Here is a 21929-nt window from a genome sequence, read left to right as displayed (position 1 = left end):
CAACCCGGGTTACTACACGATGGAAAATCATTATGGAGTTGAGGTCTCGCGTATCATTTTCACGTACTTTTTCCGTGACTATTTCTGTTACTTTCAGGGAGTCTTGCCCATTTTTGACATTGCAGAACCTGGCTCCTTGGTTTCATGCATATCTCTCCTTTGATACACGTCACGGACAAATAAAGCTCTAACATCGCTCTACCACAGCAGACTCTAATATTGTCTTAGAGCTGACATAAACTTTTATTGCCCAAGATCTCCTAGGGCTTGAACCAGATGCAAACATGTAAGTTAGGGAAAATGAGCAGAAGAACAGAGGAACATTTCTGCTCCTCTGAAGAAAAGCTGGCCCTCCTCATAAGAAGGGCGCATACAACAAGCATATTCTATTGAGTGGCCCAGTCTGCACCAGACTTGCACAATCTGAAGCACACACTATGCATTACTCTGGTAAGCAACTTGGAGTGGTTCATGACAACTACGAAACAACTGAACAGAGATACTCTGCCAAAGAGGAAACCCCCTTCAAAAAATGCATCAATCAGCACCTCTCCTGCACTACAGACTAGCTTCTAATGGTCATTCAGGGCCTTAGCTTTTGCCTGCCAACAACACATTGGTTGGATCTGGCTGTATCTAGCACCAGGAATCGCCTCTTCATGAGGTATCTCATATTATGTATTACACAAACAGTAGTGTGCCTTCCATGGGGCTGGCTGGTTCAAGGGCTCAGCCCTCTTGACTCTGAAGCCTCATTCTGCTCTGATTTAGCAAAACCCAATGTGTTAAGATCTAGGACATGCTGTAAGGATTCAGGAATCTCGTGTTCCCACACTGTGGGGCAAAAGTATGAAGGAAGCGAATTGAGGTTGAAAGCGGATAAATTTTTGTTTACTCCTGAGTAGCCAAATGGGCAAGAGGCTTATTTATTCTAAAGGATTTGTTAATACTTTTAGTGTGCATGTGTCTGGAGTGATGGAGAGGTCCATTTTAAAATACTGAGATCTATAAATCTCTGTGACAAACTTACAGAAAGTTTTTTTCTTAAATGGAAAGAATACACCAGAAAACCCACCCAACATGCTAGAGCATGTATGTTAAAATCCTACCACAGCAAAACTGCCACTTCATTTTCATGATCTATTTTTCTAGCAGCTGTCTATTAATTCAGTTTAAACCTGGGGAATGACACAGAGGGCAACTCTTTTGATAGACACCCACATCTGTTTTTTAGCACCTCAAGAGCTGGCTCCAAAGCCTTCTGGACAAGTGGGCTCCACCAGTCTTCCAATATTTCTCATGGGGCATCAGACATCCTGGCTCAGCTTCAAATGGGAAGTGTCATTACCTGGAAATAGTTCCAGCCACCGACTGATTGGCCTCACAAACCACCTCAGGCTCTCCGGGTCTCTTACCTAACAACATGGGTTGTTTTTCTGCTGACTTCCAAATTAATTACAGCTTTAATACATAGGCAATTTGGGATATATATGCTGGTCTCTGAATGTGCAAAAGGGCATATAGTGACAGCCACATAGATTTTAAAAACGATCTGGCACTACTGACATACTACCTTTAGCAAATGAGTGCTACTCCTGTAGCTAAACCTGCACTGCTTACTTGGATAGACTTTCACTGCAGTCACTGAAGTCAAGGAGCAGTGAGCAGGTGCGATGCTGATAATAAGAGCAAGATACTCAGACTGGGACTTGTAGCTATAAAAAGGCAGCAAAAAGGAAATGAGCAATTCTGTTCCAGCGTCTTAATCACACAGCAATAAAATGTAGAAGTTCCAAGTTCAAAGAAACAAAAATCATGTTCTTTTTGATTTAAATGTATGAGTTTCATCTGCTTGAGGCTTGTGGCTGATCCTCCCACTGTTGTTACACAACCCTTACAAGTGTAAATAACAGTACCAGAATTGGGTCTGTGACAGTTTTTAAAGACCATTTCTTGATCTAATTACCTTTACCCTTGGGAAAGCACCTGAATACTTTTGAGCTGCATGAATCTGAAAAATTTTCAGCTAATATCACACAGGAAAAGAAGCGAGAAGGGATTCCAACCATAAATACAAAACCTTACATCTTCTGACACTGGAAACCACATTGACTTTTAACGTGAGTGATCCCTGGAATTCAATGGTCTGAAAAGAATAATACACTTTCAGTGATGTGAGAAAGCAGAACGATATTCATGCTTGAAAAGTAAATATTTTCCCAAGTTTACATTTAAGAAACTATTAAATTCTCAATAAGAGGCAATTTTTAAAGATTTAAAGTTGAAAGGTACAATCAATTTTTTAAAACTCCTTCACCTTCTTTTCCAGGGAAAAAGAAAATAAGTAAGTATGCCAGTCACACATGCTGCTAAGGCCCATGCACTTCTTCCCAGTGTGCACACGTATGTGTGCGAGCACAGCCATGCGTGCAGGATGGAGCGAAGCAGAACCAGACTGCCACTGGCAGCTCGAGGGCACCAGAGCATCCCTAAAGTGTGCCTGGGTTTTTGGTGTGAGGGTGAAAAGGAACTGCTCTTCATGTCACCTTCTCCTCTGTAGCCAAAGCATTTTCCTTTGGCAAATGCCACTGGAAATGGATGCTGGCTAAGCAAGCAGTTAACCTGCACTCCAGACTCCATAGGTACCATATGAAGTGTCTCAAAAACCAAAAAGGCCTGGGAAACTGGTGACAGTCAAACCAAGAAGCCAGCCATGGTACCTGTGTGAATAGTAGAGTGAGAGGGAACACTGTTGGTGCTCTCTCCACATTACCATCTCAAGGACTGGTACCTGCCTTCTTGGTGCCACTATCGGACACAGTGTGGTGATCAGCAATACTCTGAAGGCAGGGTGGCTCAGTGGTGTGGGAACACTACGGGTCAAATTCAGTCTGAAAACGCTGTCCAGTTTCCACCCAAGTTAATGGTACCCTGCTACCTCACTGACTCTACCACCCTCTACCAGCAAACTGCCTGCCAAGCTACAGCAACTACTGTAACATATGTGGCAACTGCATGACAAAGCATTAGGTCAGAAAAACCCAAATCAAATACAACAAACAAACAAGCAAACCACTCCTGCTGCAAAACCAGGCACTAAGAACCAGAGAACCATCAGAATCAGCTCAGTTGCTGGCTAAACAACTCAGAAGAAGAAACACAAAAAGAGAGGGTGAGAGAAACCCACAATTTTCCTACTGTCGAGAAAGCACTGGAGTGGCAACAGGAGTGTCAGAATCTGTCCTGACTTTGCTGTAGGTTGTGGCAAGATGGACAAGATGAAATCTTGATGCAAACACATGCAGAAAGGTCAAGTTAAGTTATCTTAAGCAATCTCCATTCAGCTGTCTCTCATATTTGGAAGTGCTTAACCCTATGTTCCCAGATGTTTGGTCAACTCCTTAAGCACAGAGTTACTTAACAAAAGCTCAAAAAGAAAATCTATCTCCACTGAGTCTCTTGTGCAATTCAGTCCTGTGTGAACGCACTATTAGAAAAGATGGAGGACTACTGACTTTTAACTAGGGCCAAGAAACAAGTGTTAGTGGCAGGCTGTTTGTTCTTCATATACTAGCTATGCAAGGGGATCAGTCTCATACTCTGGTATCCTGCTCTGTGCAGATCTAAGACACCAGCAGTCAGGAGCCTATGGCTCGATGGGTTCCTGCTAGAAGGTCACAGAGAATCTGCAAAACCGTAAGGAAATGAAGAGACAAACTTTCATCAGCTGTGTTTTCAGTATTCCCTTTGAAGACAAAGATTTGTGCTTTGTAAAGCTGCAGTAACTCACGTTTCTGAAGGATGTTCACACTCGGTTAATCCCAAATATCTTTTAGTTCCTTTGCTTCTACTCTGTGTGAATGAACCTAAAAAAACTAAACCCATTTCTCACTCCTTCCTGTTGCTCAAGATGTATGTTGGGACGAAATGGTTCCTACTCACTGAGATTCTGTATTAGAATCACAGAATCATAGAATAGTCAGGGTTGGAAAGGACCTTAAGATCATCTAGTTCCAACCCCCCTGCCATGGGCAGGGACACCCCACACTAAACCATGTCACCCAAGGCCTCATCCAACCTGGCCTTGAACACCGCCAGGGATGGAGCATTCACAACTTCCCTGGGCAACCCATTCCAGTGCCTCACCACCCTCTCAGTAAAGAACTTCTTTATATCCAATCCAAGCTGTCTTGCTCCTATTCCTCAGGCCCTATCACAGACCTGGACCAGGTGATGGCTTCCATGGGAATGAATTCTGGAAGCCCACCTGTAGCCAAGGATTTCTGCTTGCTGCAGTTGGTCACCACAGCATAGCACAGGCGCAAGCTTCTTTGAAGCAGTGTTATGCACAGCAAAGAGTAGGATGAGACATTAGTCTAAGAGAAGGCTAATGCCAAATAGTTATAAGGGGCTAATGAAAACTCTGTTATGGATCTGCCTTAAAACTGAACTCCATGTATTACATACGCCAGCTGAGATGTCTTGTGATTTTTGCTTTGATCAACATGTTGTGAACTGTTCTGTGCTGACTGTAATGTGGAGCAACATAGGAGAAAATGGGAGTAGTGCTCCTTTTCTGCTTTGCATGTTACTAACACAAGGACAACCAATCCAGTTCTAGAAACATACATTCAAAGGTACCTTCCCACTGAAAGCAGTCTGAATAGTAACAAGCTTCTTTTCGATGCAAAAATAAAAACAAGACTAGTAACTGAAAATACGCCCCATCTGTGTCTCCTAACACAGATATACTATTTCATAGCTGAGTCCCTTCCCCCTTCTCAAATGCCTATCCTTCTCAGTAACATTTAAAGCAATTAGGATTATCTTGGATGCCCACAGTAGGGCTCATTCATTGTGCATTTACAAACAGCATTAATTCTTGGCATTAAGAACTTGGGATAAAAGGTAAAGACGTGAATGGAGATCTTTATTCAGCGTGCTTTACCTAAGATGATCTCATTCTTTTCCAGTTCATGCTTGCATTTTTAGCAACTAAGAAAGCAGGACTGTAACTGATGTAATTAGAAACCAGAAGCTTAAGAAAAAATCCTCCTGCTGACTCTCTCACCTCTGGCTTTAAATTCTCTTACAATAATATGTGAAACAATCAAACAAGGCTTTCCTCTTCTCACCCACCACCAGTCAGACAGGGAGGATACAAAGACGACATTTGGGAAGCAAAGGCTTTTTTTCTGAGACTCCAAAACCTACCTTGAAACTATACCAATTCATTACAAGGGATCACCCTACACGCTTGCAGAAGCAATTCAGAGCACAACAGTACTGGTGGACCAACACTCTCTGCTATCACCAGTGTTACATTCTGTGGCTAACTTGATTGATGTCTCTAAGCCACTGCTGCAGGATAGGAAAGGCAGAAAGTGAACCATCTCAGAAAAAGAGGATCAGGTGTGTTGATATGAGTACCCTTGTTTTGAATGATCAAAAGGCAACATGTGGAATTGAGATGGTAAAAGCTTGCTTCTGGGTGGGCACAAATGAATGGTTACCCACCTCGTGTGCATGGCATTCATCAGAAATGCTCACTCTGCTCAAGCTCAACAAGGTATAAATCAGCAGAAAGTTTCCCAGTTTATATTCCACCACTAGAACCCTGATGGCTAGTCCTCTCAAAAAGGAGATGTGAATGGTTTCACACAGATGTTTTCTGTTTTCAAAGGCACGAAGTGAAACGTTCTCCTGGAATGGGACAGCTCAATGTAAAGCAGACACTTTCCACTGCTGGGCGAAAAGGAAAATGTGCACTTCTGTTGAGGATTTTTTGGGTCATCTCTTAAGTGTACACATTCTGTACAATTACCCAAGAAGCCTGGTAACTTCAGTACCACAAAAGAGCTGAGCTGAGGTCACAGATTTGAAGTATTTTTAACCTGGCATTAATACTATGAAGAAAAGGCATCCTGATAAAACACTACAGGTATCTCCTTTTTCCCTCCCTACTGTTTTCCAGTCACTTATTTAAAGCTGCGTTGTCCTATGCACACATTTGCACAGCAACAAAGGGAATTATACTGGAGAACCAATTTTGCTGCTGAACCTGCAGTCCCTTTGGTTTTGTATTACCAGTACTGGAAAGATGCACATGCCTCTCCTTTGAGCTGTGACTCTGTGTTATGACTACCAGCAGAACTACTTTTGAATATCCTTACTTCCCACAGACATTCACAGTCCACTATGGCAAGGAAAACCCCATGGTTTGCATGGCTGTGCCCTTAACCAGAGGCCAACAACGAGACAATGTTGGGTGGGGGGGGGAATAAGAAGGAAAACAAAATCCCAACAAACCATTTTAAGCTTAGACAGCAGATACGGACACATATGAGGAGGCATCAATTTCCAGAAAAGGCATATAAAAACGTGGCTGTGAGGGACAGGGGTATTTGGAGATCTGCCATTAGCTGAGGAGCAGCAAGGAATCTCAGAGGAATGAAGCAATTTGCTTTATCACATAACAAGGCTGTGACAAAGCTGGGACCTTTCATCTCTTTATTCCTGGAAGTCATATACTACTTCTCTGTTCTACACACAACACTGGAGACTGATTCTCCTTTGAAAAAAAGATGTCCTCGGTGTGCAGCACTCAGAAGACTGGCAGCTATGAGAAGAAACTGACTTCAAAACCACTTTTTGGACTATTTGTCTTATTCCTACAGTAATTAAAAACTGTTCTAACAAGATTAAAACACACATGTATCAGTAATTTCTCATTATAAAAATCTGATCTTGCCACCTACCAGTGTGCATGCCCAAACATCTATTCTGGGCATTGTATCTTGCCAGGACTGGTTTTGCAAAAAATTGCTGTGTGATGGGCCAGGAGGCTTGAGACTCCCTAGGCTATCCCATTGCTGGGCACAGCAGCAAGGCAGGGATCTCCGAAAACAAACCATTCAACACATCCAGGTCAGGAGAGGCCATGCAGCCATGTGAGCACACAACAACCTCTGGTGGCAAAACAAAACCAGCAACAGTCTGCCTACAACTCCAATCTACAGACAGGAGTCACAGAATAGTTTGGGTTGGAAGGGAACTTCAAAGGTGAAGATCTCACAGGCTGCATATACATCCACTGCAACACAGGAGATAGCTAAAGAAACCTGACTCCTCATATGCTTCTGGGCATTCACTACAACGTAGTTGCCTTTGTTTTGCTTGGTATATGTATTTGAAACCTGTCTGAATGAGAAGTTCTTCGTGAATAACTACCTCTGGAAGAATCAGTTGTCCTATGTAGAAAATGCATTGCCATTTGCAGTAGCTGTGGCAAAGAAATGTGTTTTGAAAAACAATGGTAATTTTAAAGGAAAAAGTGCGCTCAAGGCTCAAGATAATGTTATCAAGCAGCAGAGTATGCGGAGAGACAAAAAAAGGCTCTAGGTTTCTTCCTTGTGTAGCTATACTAAAGGAAGGAAATAGGATCGTAACAGCTTTAATAATCAAGTATAACTTTTTGGTGTTCAGCACAGAAATCCAAACATAACACTGTTTTGGCTGAATGTCTCTTTTGGGTCATTTGGCTGAATGTTCTTGGGTCAGAAAGGCTATCTTCACCAGCATATCACAAAAAAAAGTATACCACAGTTTGTGTAACACCAGGACTAGCCATATGAATGCTAGTTTTGGTCTCCCCTCTTCTCATTTTTGTTGTTGCCAATGTCACTTTCAATCTATAGAACAAGGATGAAATCCATGCCCCCTGGTATCAGTCCTAATGCGCAAAGACTAACCAAACAGCTAATAATGATGGCCTCAGCTCTTTCAGGTTTAATGATGGTTTTAAATTTAGAAAACACTGGCTAAGTGCAAAAGTGTCATACTATACAGCTTAAAATATCTTTTTGGACACAATTCGCAAGCTTTTGGAAATCAAGAAATTACTAAACAATCAGAGAAAATGCTAACTCTAATGCAAGTGATCTGTTACAGTAGATAAACAGATTTTTCACTTGCAAATAATAGATTCCACCACCCCCCCCCCAACTGTTTCTGTAATGCAAGCTTCTCTGCTGGCAAGGGACAAAACAAGAGCCTGCAACTCATATCACACTAGCAAAAGCAGCAGCAGGTTTGAGCATGAGCGAGACACCAACCGCTGTGCTCAGAATTCAACAAGAGGGAAGAAAGAAGTGGCCTTACCATTTAAGCTTACAATTTAAGTGAATCTGCAGTTCAAAAAGCCCGTTTAAGTGACTTAGTATTACCATGGCATTACCATTTTTTAATATTAGCTTTAATTCGGAAGCAAGTCAAGCAGATTTGCAGTAAAATGGTTCAACAAGTATTGACGAAATATGCAGCACGAGATAGGTTTATGCATGAACAGAGTGAAAATGTTGCCACTTATTTTAAAGTGAGATTTATGCCCTCTGAAGTTTAGAAATCTCACTGCAATAAGTCACAATACTTGAGGAAATAGGGACAAAAACTGAACACAAAACATTTTTGAGGTAGTCAAATAAGTTAAATGAAGTTTCACACAACATTAGGCTTGAGACAGACCCGCTGCATTCTATTTATATTTATTTCCACCAACACAATAGGAGTATTAAATGCAGACTGTGAAAGGCTGGTGCAGCACAGAGGCTTGGTCCTGCTCCGAGGTGAAGGGCCACCCTCTGGCTGACCACGTGCCATCAGCTGGAGGGCAAGGGCTGCACCCAGTGATGCTGCCAGCAGCACTGCCTCAGACTAAGGAGGTCCTGCTGACTTCCTACAGCCATGGTGATGCAGACCTGCTGGGATGGTCAAGCCACCAGTGTCCAGTGCTTTCTTCAAGATCCTGACAGCAGCAGCCTTGCCAGGAAGGGCCAAACTCCCAAGATCACAGTTAACCATCTGCAGCCCGTGCGTCAACAGGGCCTTAAACCTTTGGTTGGTTCAGTTTCCCGCAAGGGTACTGGGTCACTTCAGTGCTCTTGTGCCATCCTTCCTTACCAAGGTTACTGGAATCTGACCAGTTTTCAACATGTACTTCCCTTGCCCTTGCTCACCATGGTCTCCAGTCAGGAAGGTGAACCTTAAATCATGTTTTTCAAGTGGCAGAAAAGTTCTAAAATAAACACATAAAAAATAGAAAAACAGAATTCTCTTATTGTCATCTGTCGCAGTGAAAATTTTACGACAGGTTCCTCAGGTCTAGTGGGCCAATCCAGCTACTGGTGGCTGGTTTGAAGGCTGCCTGCCTTCGAAAGGACCACTCCAATGCTATGCCTCAATTAATTTGAATGGGGCTGAATGCAACTCTTGTCAATACAAAACTGATTCAACACCATAAGGGCAAGAGAGAGAAGGGAAGCAAAAAGTGGAGCTCATCCTCTGCTGCATCATACAGCCCTGATGCAAACCAGCACAGACAAGGGGTGATGAAGGAGGGGAGAGCAGGGGCTGCAAGGAACCTGCACTGTGCAGAATGACTGAGTACCTGTCAAGGCAGGCTTTTTCACTCGCTTGGAGGACAGGGCAGGCAGTGTTCCTTCACACACGTAGCTGACAGACACAGCAATTGAATGCAGCAAGAAAAGCAGACGAAGTGATCCAAGCTGGACAGTTGAGAGTCAGAGGCAGAGGTCAGCCCCACGGTTGAGGAGCGGCAATTACCTTCAAGCTAGGGGCCAGGCCAATGCACATTCCTGTCTCCTTGCTCCCTCTTAACCACTTAGGTTAGGCAGTTTCAACTTCATTTGGGTAAGTCCCTGCAAAAGTATCCACGTAACAGAATACAGCAAGTCAGAGTTGGTTCACTCTGAATTCAGACTCTGTTTGCAAAAACCTACATACACTATTTATGCTTTGGAAAAACTGGAGATTAAATCCACAAAATTAAAGTCCCTGGGAACACTTGGAACTCAGGTAAGAGTTGGGGCAGGAAGTGTTTGACACAGCTGGTAGAGACAGCTTTATGAACTATAAGTTTGTATTTATCCAAGAGAGGGGACAGCAAAAACTGAGATGAGCAGAGTCCTGATTTAGAGTATTTAAGAAATTTTAAACTGTATTTAAGGATACACAGCTAGCTCAAATCCGTCTCAGACGAAAATTTATTGAAATATATCATTTTATATAGCCAAAAGCCAATGCAAAAAATTGCTAAAACAATCTAGCATAATCAGTTGTTCCAAGGTGGGAAAATAAAACACTCCCTGCAGTGTTTGCAACTGCTCTGAGACAGAACCTGAAAGGGAAAATGATTTATAAACAAACAGGAGAGAGAGCTCATTGGTTTTTCTTTTTCTTTCACATTCAGAAAAGAAACAAAACCAGTGACAAACTGGACTAAAAACATTCTTTCACTTTCAGCAGTCTTAAGACATGATTGGTGCCATGCTTGGGGTTAATAAACATGCTAGCCACAGCATATCGGGTGTGATTCAGGCCTTATGCGAACCTTCTACTTGTGAAACTTAACCAATTTAACAGATACTGCAAGACAAGTATCAGGCACAGAGTTTTAAAACTGACAGCGTAAAATTACAAAAAAGCAGGAAATAAACACAACGATGTAAATGCGAGCATTAAAGAACAAACAAAATCACAATCGTTTGCTTTATTTCAAAATGAAGTACAGGGAGTCCTATGTGGCTAACTTGGCTCCCACTCTTTACGGACCACATACTAAAATGAATCCCAACAAATGAAGTATTAAATTCTGAAGATACTTCACAACCAACCTCCAGGTATTTTTGGACTTTTAAGACAATCATATTTCAGAAATAAATGCTCCCCCTGCAATCCCTTTCAAATATTTTAAAGCGAGCTGTAACGCACCCATCTGAGCACAGATGCTTCCTTCCTGCTTTTCTCACTTCTTGTCCAACCTGCAGGTGCCAAGCTGGGTAGACCCTTTTGCAGCAGAGGTGGGGGTACACTGCAGGGATCTAAGTGTTAGGGAGGTGCTGTCATTTGCTTGTGGAAATCAGCAGGCAACCTCCCTGGCAGAAACCACTGAGACACTTCAGGTCTTCTTAAAAACCCAAGAGCAGTAAATGAAAATGATGACACCTTCCTAATTACAGAGGGGAAAGCAGAATCCCCTTCCTATTCTGATCATGCACAGCAAGCGTGAATATGCATTTGGATATGAATTTACTTACATGTGTGGAAGCAAATACTTTTATAGCATGCATAACAAGTTCATTGGCTTTGCATCAGTGTAGCAAGCTGAGTCTGTGAGTCTGGTATTTTTCCATTTTTTAAATAGCTCTTTGTGTGTTCTCGGCATGGCAGACTAACAAAATGTCACTTACAACCAGAAAGCAGCTATAACGCATGTCTGATCTACTTCAACAGGTTTGGAAGAAATGAAATATAATTTATTACAGCCTATTTAGTTCTGCAACAATTGCCCTTCAAAACCCGAAGCAGAACAGTGTAATTGAAGGTACATGCCTTCTGCAGGAACCTCCAACAGCCTCAGGCAAGAGCTAATACAGATGTAGTACAAGGCATTAAAAGAGTGCTGGATGCTGTAGCTAGCAATTATCCTGGTATTTAAACAAATCTATCGCTCATCAGGAAAGCGTTTAGTGCAGTAGTCAGAGCGAGACAGGCTGACAGGGAGCGCAGCTACTTAACTGTCCCCTCCAGCGATTACACTTTCTCAGCCTGAGAGTCATGTCAAATTAAACAACTACACATTGACTTTTCACTTCTATAAACATTAAGGTATGACTGACAACCCCTGGATGCTATAAGACAGTGATTATAATCAGCCAACATACTGCTAGCTTACTTGGGGTGTGGGTTTTTTTTCCTCTATTCCGAGCATTTCCTTCTGGACAATTTTTACAGCACTCTACAGATAAGTTTGCTGTGATTCCTTGCACGGCCACCGTAACAAAATGCTACTTCCCCCACCCTTAGACCTTTGTAAGTATGTGAGAAAACAACATAAATTGTGTAATTTGGCATACTAAGTACTTTTTTTTTTTTCCCTTAATCCAGGCCAGCACTTACCCATTTATCTCCGATTTGGAGATGTCTGGACAGCAACAACAGGATGCTAGCACTGCACTAAATAATAGTGTTAATGTGGCACCCTTCTGGATTATTTTTCCCAATTCCTGCCCTAACACCTGACAGTCTCTTTCAATCTATGTCTGGCAGACACTGCAAGAGGAGTAAGTCACCTGCAAGAACAAGCAATTAAATGACAAGCTCTACAACAGTATTCTGAGTACACATTCATTAAGACCTCAAGCTTCCTAAGGCTATTATAGCATCCCTATGTCAAGGCACTGCTTGCTATATACATATATATATGTATGAAGACTGCAGCTTAGTAAAGAAATTGAACAGATACATAAAGCAGTCAAGGTTGTGAAGAAATACATCCCACTGATTTTATATGCAACATTCTGGTGCCTGAAACCACTACATTATAAGTGATAGCTTTACTCTCCACCCCTCTAATTCAAGCCACAAGAGTAAGATAAAAGATGTCCAAATTTTCCCCTCTCAAAATAGAAGGATAAAGTTAAAAACAAAAAAAATATCGTAAATAATGCTTAACATTTCTACCCTCTCACCCTGCCATCATCCCTAAGAAACCGCAGCGGATACTTTAAGGCTTCTGGTACAGAAGCAAGAAAGATGAATACTGTATCATTAAGCTAATTATGAATACAAACAGTGTAGAATGCTATTGGTATGCCTGGAAGCCTCTGTATTTACATGATTAGTGGATCTGAAGCTTTACTTTTATACTGGCTGCAGCAGACTGAAAAGTAAACTTTACAGTGTTGGATTTTTTTAGAAAAACAGAGTAAATCAACTAAATAAAATCAGTAACATAAGCACATTAATGGAAACTGTTCTGAGCTACAAAACGATGATTTCTTTGCAGGATTAGCACTCAAAGCAAAAACAACTATCGGAGATGAAAACAGCTGAGGAGGACAAATGAAGTATAGCTATCTCTCCTCTCTGCTAGTATCAACTGCAGTCTTAGTCCTTTTCCACTTCTGAACTATATTTAATATGTGAGCATTGGTCTCAGAAATCTAAAAGCAAATATAACAGTATTTCAAACATCCCACATCTCCCTCTGGTTGAAAAGCCAGGCAACGATAAAACCAACAGACTCCAGCCCAGTGCATGCCAGCTTTGTTTCAAACACAGAAGACAAAGCAGTCACAGCACTACAGACAGTGACATATAACTTAATTTCCAGGTTTTGCAGTACAGCACTGAAATAACATCACAGGAAGCATGTAAAAACTTTGCTGGTCTATCCTGGATCTTTTCTTTCATTTCTTTTTAACCACTTAACTGCCACTGAAGTATGTAACATTCACTAAAGCAAGTTACTGTCCTGTGTAGGCCCATCAACACAGCGTGCTTTCCACTTCATGTGGCTATTGCTGTTTAGCTCCAGGGATATTTCTTAGACTACCAACTAGCCAGGACAGCAGGTTTTTCTCCCAAAGAGTCAGCCTCAATTTACTCATGGACAAAATGTAGTTATACTCTGCACCAACTTCCTACTTACGTAATTGGACAAAGGCACCTACTATTTTATCCTATTCTCAATGACTCCGTGTCCATGCTGCAGTTGCAGGGACCAAAACAAACAGAGAAAACATCAGCACACAGCCAGATGAACCAGCAGCTTCTCTAGCGTCTGTATTTTAAGGTTTATGGGTAAATTTCCCCCAGATTTTCAGCTCAGAGTTTCATGTTTCAAGCTCTGGGAGACGTTCACAGGAAAAGAAAAAAACCCAACAAAATCCCACCCAACCCAAACCCCAGCAATGGGCCTTAGCTCTGGTTTCAGTGGTTACCAGCAGGCTGTATCAGCTCTGCATCTCAGAAGTGACCTCCTCCAGCTGAGCTGCTTCCACAGCACCCTGCCTCACCGCAGCTTGTCTGCCCACAGGATGCACCCACATGCACACCCCTTCTCCCAAAGGCAGCACACTGGCTGTATGTAACACTCGCCTCAGGTCCTCTGGGTTTGCTACTGAGAAATCCAGTGTTAGGATCTGCCATAACAACCCTACAAAAAAAAAGAAAAACAAACAAACCCCAAAACAATTAACCTAAACCAAAAATCACTTAGGAAAATTCTCATTTTGTATTGCTAGCCTGAAATTGTAAAACTATGATATCCAAAGAACTGTATTTTCAAGAGTATGTTTTGAAAATAAAAGGCTACTTTGCTGAAAAGCTAATGTTAAAATGCCGCTCTTCAACAAAATAGTGAAATACTTCTTAAGAAAGAGCACAAAAATAAGACAAGAGTCCCACCACAGAAATCTGTATTTGAACATACGCAGTGTTTGTATACAGAATGTCTGCATAGCATGTGTGTATCCATATATCCATGTATATGTATCTCTATATCGATATAGGCACCCCCACACAAGTACAGGTATGTGTAGATTATATATATTATATATATAAAGCTAACTTTCAGTCCTCAGAAAACAAAAGCTATCCCCATATAACAGCCAAATTCCTACATAACTCAATTTCGACATCTCATCTGGTGTGAACTGCACTCATTCCTAGTGTAAACCCCAGCGCGCTCTGCAATGATATACTGTAATGTCACATCGCAATCTGGATTTACTATAAAGGGCTGCTGACGAGTTTCAGAGCAGTAAACATTGCTGCGAGGTGTATTTCACACTGAGCTGGTTTTTATGAAGAACACTTCACCGCCCAGCCACGGCACCCAGATGATGAATGGTGAAAGATGCATGACAAGCTTCATCATTGTTTGTAAATCTTAACTGTTCCTGCTCACTAACTCTGCAGGCAATTTTCAAAGACAGCGGCCAAGAGAAGGACAGCACAGCTTTCCTGAAGGTTATTCAACTTGTACTTGGCCTAAGCTATGTCTGCGAGGAGCACTGAAAATAAACTCATTGGTTATACTGAAGCATAGAATTAAAAACATTTGACGGGCAGGTACGCTAATGGTTGCTAAATTAAGAAAGCCCATTAAGTAGCCTTGGTATACGTCCCCTACCCTGCCCTACAGGGTTACACACATCACGTGCAGGCAATGTGTGCTGGTATTATTTACACATGCAATATAAATACGTGTATTTATAAAATGGGCAGAATGAGTGATGAGCTGTTGGCTCACACACCATGATTCCCCTGTATCCTTTGCAGTTACACACAGCTCTTGACTATCCCCTAGCTCCTCTACCCACAGCCTGTGGGAAAGCTACTTCTCTTCTGCGGAAGCTTACCCTTGAGACAGGGTATAATGCACAGAGAAAGGAAACTACCCATGGCATGCAAGCATGGCAGTGGGGAGACATGCTACCCTTCTCTGTTTTCCCTGCGATCATCCTGATGTGGGAGCAGTGCCACAGACTGCAATAACCTCTTGCAAAGTGTCACAGTTCAGCTCATTGCCTCCTTGCTAGAGGTGAAGCAAGTCTTCACTGCTCTACAGTACAGAGCCTTAGTAATGACTCTTTTCCTTTTTCTTTGTCAGCAGCAATTCTTCTTTTGCTGGAGTTTCTCAGAATCTGCAGAGGGTTGCTTTGGAAGCAGAAGAAGCTGCAGAAGAATTAACCCAATTGGAGACTCTCACCTGAGCTGCAAAGCTGGCATTAACTTTGAAGTGCCCTACAGAGACCCTCACACACACAAAAGATGACAGCTGAATAGAGTTCTCCTCTTAACAAGTCAAGTTATGAGGATGCACATCATCTGCACATCATTAAAGCAAAGCGAAGAGGCAAGCAGTATCACTGTTTGTTACAATTACAAAATCACGCCTGGGTAAGCACACTGTTATCCCTACCACCCTGACAAGAAGTCTTCATTTGTTTTAGCACTTTATGGTAAAGTCAGTTTTAATAGTGATTATTGCTAACAATTTCTGCTTCCAGTGAGAAAAATTCTGTGTCCAGAGGTAGCAAAATCAGAGTGTCAAAGCCACACTGGGTGTAAGAGGAAGCAGCGCAACTGACGGTGTGGATCTTTGCAGTGAAATATCCAACAACTTTTAAGGTGTGAGGAAAAATCCCCTACCTCCTCCATCAGCTATAGTAACATCCTCAATCCCACACAAACTGGTAGTGGTACAGGGGGTAAAAACCCCGTGTCTCTGACATGTGGCTCTAAAATGCTGATAACTGCAAGACGGACTGTTCTCCATTAGAGAACATAATGGAGAAGATGGAAGGTGTCTGGGGAAGGCAAACGGAGCTCTTACTTACCGATGGCACTGCATCCTGACAGAGTCTTGCAGAGAGATGCTGACACCCAGTAAGGGACCCAGCACTGCCACGTGCACTCTGCAGTGTGCTGTCAAGGTGGCATCACTTGCCCCACTTGCCTGCTCTCTGCTGCACCATCAGCGAGAGCCGGCAAGAGTCAATGAAGGCTGCACGTCACAACCAGTCATTTTCAAACTGGGACAGCTTGCACACCAGGAACTTCTTTTCACAGAAGACAACTCAGAAACATAGGGATTTTTGGCAGTATATGTACATTTATTGCTTTGGATCTGCACCTCTCATGGCCCACTATATTGCTGATTTGATTTCCCTCAAAATAGAAGGACTTTCCTTAAACTCCTGTTTTACCAACCCTATGCCTGCATTGCTTACCAAAACACAGGCTTGAATTTCAAAAGTCCTACATCTTTGATCCACACAAAATATTACAGCATGGATAAATGAAAAAAACCCTAACCCTTTCTTTGACTGCTTCATAACAGTCCAGGCTGACCTCCTTCTGGGTGGATGCGGTTTTGCTGGTGTGGGTGTATGGGGTCCCACTGCATCTCCTGAGGGTTCAGGCTGTCTCACTCTCTCTTGCTAGGGCACTGACAAATGAAAACATTCACACATAGTTTCATGACAGCTTAGCATTCCTCCTGGAAGATGCTAAGGCCTCAATCCAGAAATATCTGGACATCAATAATACAGCTTGTCCAGCTGCTCCTGCCGCAGGACCAGCAGCTTCCCCTACAACAAATGGCAAGGGCTCATCAGCCACCCTGGCATGAATCAGCAAAACTTATGAATGAAACCTGTAATTCTGCAACTGTTCAATGCAAAGTTGCTTTGCTGCACGTTTTAGTACGGTGTGCTTTTGAGTGAGCATAACATAAAAGTTACATTTAGAGAAGAAAATACTAACATAGGCCTTTTAATCAGGAACAAACTGCAGCAGAATGGGATGTAAGCAAATACTTACATTAATTTCTTTTCAGAAACTCCCTGCAGACCGTATAAATTTATTTTAGTTTCGGTCAAATCTTCACCAACCCAACCTCAGTTACAATACAGACCAATGAAGTACAGGAAGGCTTCAATATAGAGAAAAATGAGTTATCAGAGCTTATACTGAATATGCTTTCCATTCTCAAATGTATTTTGATAGCTACGGTTACATGATGAAATATGTAACATGAAATGATGAAGTATTAATAAGAATGTCACAAATCAGGGTTATCAACTTTCTTGTTTAAAAGATAAAAAGTGCTCAAGCCCAACAACTATCTAGTCAGGTAAGCCCAAAATTAAACTTTTTCTAGGAAATGAAAATGATATGTTAAAAGGGCACCTGCCTACAGATACCTGTAAAATGTTGCAATGCACAGGCTCAACAAGCAATGTAAACCACGTCTTGCAGAAGTGCAGTATAAAATCGGCTTGCCATCCTTGCAATGAGTGCCTAAGGGAAGCCACATACGGCACAGCCATCAGGACTTCAAGTGTATAAGGGACAATGTGAATACACCAAAAAACAGGAAACGGTTGTGCAAAGCCCAAGTGACCCCCTTGAACTGACTGTAAAAACCCTGCAGATTTAGATTACCCCTTCCTTTTTTTTTGTCTTACTTCAAAATTTACTTCTAGAAGTTCGGTATAAGGTGGAGAGTTAGTGGGAAATATAGTCTCAAGTATTCATCAAACACTGCTTGTTCCTTCTCCACTAAGGACAGCATACTCTTGAATACAGGTCAATTTTTAAACAAAAGATGCACAGATAGACACATATACAAAACACACTGACTAAATATTGCTTCACTGTATCAGTTCTGTGAGCAAAATGTTGTCCTCCCCACATACTCTGTGGCAGAAACCCCTCCAAATTCAAGATATATATCTGCTGGTGCTCCACTGAAGAAGTGTGCAAAAAGGAGTAGAAGTGCTACCTCTCACACTTCAACACCACTTGGACCTCTTGGGACTGAAACAGATACTCTATAGCTTACACAGACTGTTTCTAGCCCTCTGATGGAGGAGAATTTGGGCTGTTTTCTACTATTCTGTCTCAATTCCTAGTTGCTTTATTAGCATAGTTCTGTCAGTACATCTTCTCAGCTGGCTGCAAATAAAGTGCAGATAGGCACAAGGCTACCCTGCTCTACGGGGTTATTTCTTAGCCACACCAAAACAGGCTGCTCTGTTGAAGTGCCACCTGTATAACTTGAATGTTTGCAGAAAGCAGCTCAGGTTCAAAGACATGGTCTCAAAAACTTGTTGCAAACCAGGGCTCCTTGACCTCTCTGATCCTACAACTAGGTGCCATCTGTGGCCCTGAAGCATCTCATGTGGCATTTCAAGGATACAGGCTCATGCGAAAATACTCTATCTAGGAAACCTCAGAAAGCGGTGTAACTATGGTGCATGTTAACCTGGTCTGAAAGAAACATCAACCTCTCCTGTATGTTCCTGGCACACATGGCATTCCTTGCATTCCAGTGATGCTTTTGCCAAAATTAAACTTTTTGTCTTAAGCAGAGAGACAGGAGGCTGAGTCTTTAAATGCCGACCCTGGAAAAGTCTGTGCCATCCTGACTTCCACAACAGTAAAGCTGGGGATACCTGTTATTCACCTTCTAGAAAGGACAGTGAAAGTGTTTTGGAAGTGTTGGAAGCTGTTCTGCTGACAAAAATCCTGTTACCAGAAATGTTCTCCTTCATAAGATGATTTACACAAAACTGCTGCTTTTTCCGTATCAAAATGAACGCTTTTTTATCAGTTTTTCTTATTTGTGTTGGGAGGAGCTTCAGGCTCCAGCTTTATGTTCAAGCTGCAAACACAGCACGGCTATAGTGCTTTATTAGTAGTGTTTCCAACCATCCTCACACTTAAGACAAGAAAACAAAAATTCAAATCCATTCAGTAGCTACAGCAACATTTTCAATGCAAGCCATCTCCTTCACCACTGACACGGACACACAGAATAATTACCTCAACATTTCACATAATAATGACAAAGCGGAACTTTATTCCACGCCAACTTTAAGACAAGGTAACTACTTTAAAATCAAAGGTGTCTGCAAATACAGGGATATTCCTCTTTTGCATCCTTCCATTTGAATGTTAAATTTAGTGCCACTGTTCCAAACCTGGAAAACACTCCCACACACATAAGTGAATGCTCAACTTTTACTCAATGGAAAAAGTGGACCAGGAATGAGTGACCTAGTCCTTAGCTCTCTAAAGCTAAGGTCTTCTGCAGGTATTTCAAAAACCTAACTGCAGGATGGGCTGATCCAAAATCACTGGAAGGTGCTATCCAATTCAGGGCTGTGAGCAAATCCTGAAAAGGCCCCTTAAAAAACCCAAGCAAACAAACAACAACAAGAAAACCCCACAAAAACCCCAAAACCAAACAAACAAAACCTCCCCACACACAAAAAAACCAAACAAAAAACCCCCCCCACATAACCCCCAAAAAGCCAACAACAAAACACCCAAACAAAAAAAAGCCCTGTCCCACAGCAATCAAATCTTGGCTTTTGGAGATTAAATACTCTCTTGTGACCCCATTCTAATCCCTCCAGTTTTTGCACAAGGATCTCTCACCTTGGCTTCTTCCAAAAGAAAGACATGTTTTAAAGCATGCTTTTCATGCACAGGGATTGATAACAATGTCTCATACATCTTCTCCTCTCACTGGTTTTGCAGAAAAAGGGAGAGGAAAAACCTTTTCCAAGTAGAGAGTACAAAATCCCTCTCCTACCTAGAAATTACTATATAAAACTTACAATCTGGTGAATTAAGAGAGCCCTCTGAAAACATTGTTTTGCCATTTGTCATTGGTTTATCTTCTTTTTCTCCTCATTTTTTTCCAGTTTCAGCTGGAAGGGCAGCAGCTGTGCATAGTTGGAAGCAAAACCACTTTACTTAGAACCACTTCAGATTCCAAGGAGGTTGAATGATGGTGTTTTACCATTCAGAAAATGTAGCCTGTGGTACACTCTACCAGCTATGGGAGCAACACACTGTGACATGGTATGACCTCACGTACAAATGTCAGAAGCTTCATGAGAACTTTGCTTCATTCATAAAAACCAAGAGAGTGTACATCAGTGTTCTGCTAGCACATCTCCCCTTCAATATGACTGGTCTAAGCAAGCAGCTAAATTAACAGAACAAAACTAATGAAAGAGTCTGACTGGAATACTAACTGAGACAATACATAAGCTGACAAAACCTCTGCAAAGCTTAAGTTACAACTGAAGCATGGATAACAGACTGCATGTGTTGTCAGAGCATCCCAGATGTGTGCCTGGGAATTTAGTAACCATTTTTGTTAGAGATACACATTTCTAATGTTTTGAAAAGTTGACTGCGAAATGAACTTTTTATTCTGACCAGTTGCTCTCCTATACCTTCCTGTAAAATTTCTGGATTAACAATACGTAAGTCTTCACACAGATCTTCCTTAAAAAAACAATCAGTTATGGGCTTGCTACAGGTGTTGTCAGGTGAAGTTTTACAGTCTGCACTATACAGCAAGATCAGATGATCCTAATGTTCCCTCTGGACTTAAAATCTATGAACATAGAAGAGAAAAGGAAACAAGTGTCTAAGAATGGTTGCCACCTCAACCACAGAAAAGGAAGAAGTAGAATACATTTATTTAAAACATGCTAAACTCGTCTTCAGCAAGTAGCAACCACTAATCCTGCAGAAACATGTCACCAGGCTTCATACTAAGCAGTCTTTGTGTTACAGAGAAACTTCTGCCCAGCAATCAATGGAGAAATGCGTAAGATGTGTCTTTTGCAAGAGACATCACATGCAGCATGGACAGTCAGGACTTCGGGGAAATGGGCCACCCTCAAGACACAGGATCCACTGCTCACAGCCTGCTGGCTGACTCAGCCCTCACACCAATGACAACAAAGGGGTAAAAAACCTCAAACCCTCTGAGGATTGTGAAAAGCACCCAGAAAGAAAAATGTTATGGGAGTGTAAATCATTGACTAACAGCCTGAGAATATTGTTCTGTCTGTAGGTGGAAAAAGTAAAAGCAGCCATCTCCTTCAAGAATGTGCATAAGGAAAAAGAAGCTTCTAAGAAACCTATTAAATGGGTTCAGTTCTGCTCCCATGTTCAAGTTTCTCACAAAAATATTGGTGCCTCTTTCACCCACTAGCTCCCTGCTATGGAAAAACACTTCTTTAGAGTCTGGAAAATGCTGTTTGATCTCAGTAAATTACATCTCACTGCTTGTCGGTTTCTGATTGATGGTGTAACTTAGGGAACAATATCTGTGTGTGGAATACTGTCTGGAGAAGCAGTCAGGGATTATTGAAAATACAGTATTTATGCAGTTTAAAAATCAGTGGCACATTGCACACAACGTTTTCTAGAGTGATGAAAAATCACTGGAGTGCATTTGGGAACAAAGGGTATAAGGTCTTTTGTCTATTTGTAAGAACACTCAACTGGTAAGACTTCTTAGTGAGTTAGTAGTGATGGATGCAAGAAAAAGTGTCAAACACAGTTGAGCATAAAGCCAACTGCTTCTCTGACCAATGGGCAGAAAGAAAGACGTCATTGTTCAATGGTGGTCAGAGAAGAGGGAAAAAAATAAAACTGAAGAAAAGAGAAGGAAAATGAACCAAGGATCACTGATTTCTCCAAGCCATTTAGAACTACTGGAGAAGGAGGAAAAGTGTAAGGTTTCA

The 21929-nt window shown here is 41.8% G+C and overlaps 1 protein-coding gene across 1 annotated transcript in view; it reads right to left on the bottom strand.

Moving 5' to 3' along the window:
* DMRT1 (doublesex and mab-3 related transcription factor 1) overlaps positions 1 to 21929 on the bottom strand; it is a gene marked incomplete at both ends in the record, with an annotated part of 56318 nt that overhangs the window by 1408 nt on the left and 32981 nt on the right. The window lies entirely within an intron of this gene.

Source organism: Psittacula echo (assembly GCF_963264785.1).
Source record: "Psittacula echo genome assembly, chromosome: Z".
Lineage (NCBI taxonomy): Eukaryota > Metazoa > Chordata > Aves > Psittaciformes > Psittacidae > Psittacula > Psittacula echo.
The sequence above is the reverse complement of the archived record's forward strand: the minus strand, read 5'-3'. Positions and strand labels throughout refer to the sequence as shown.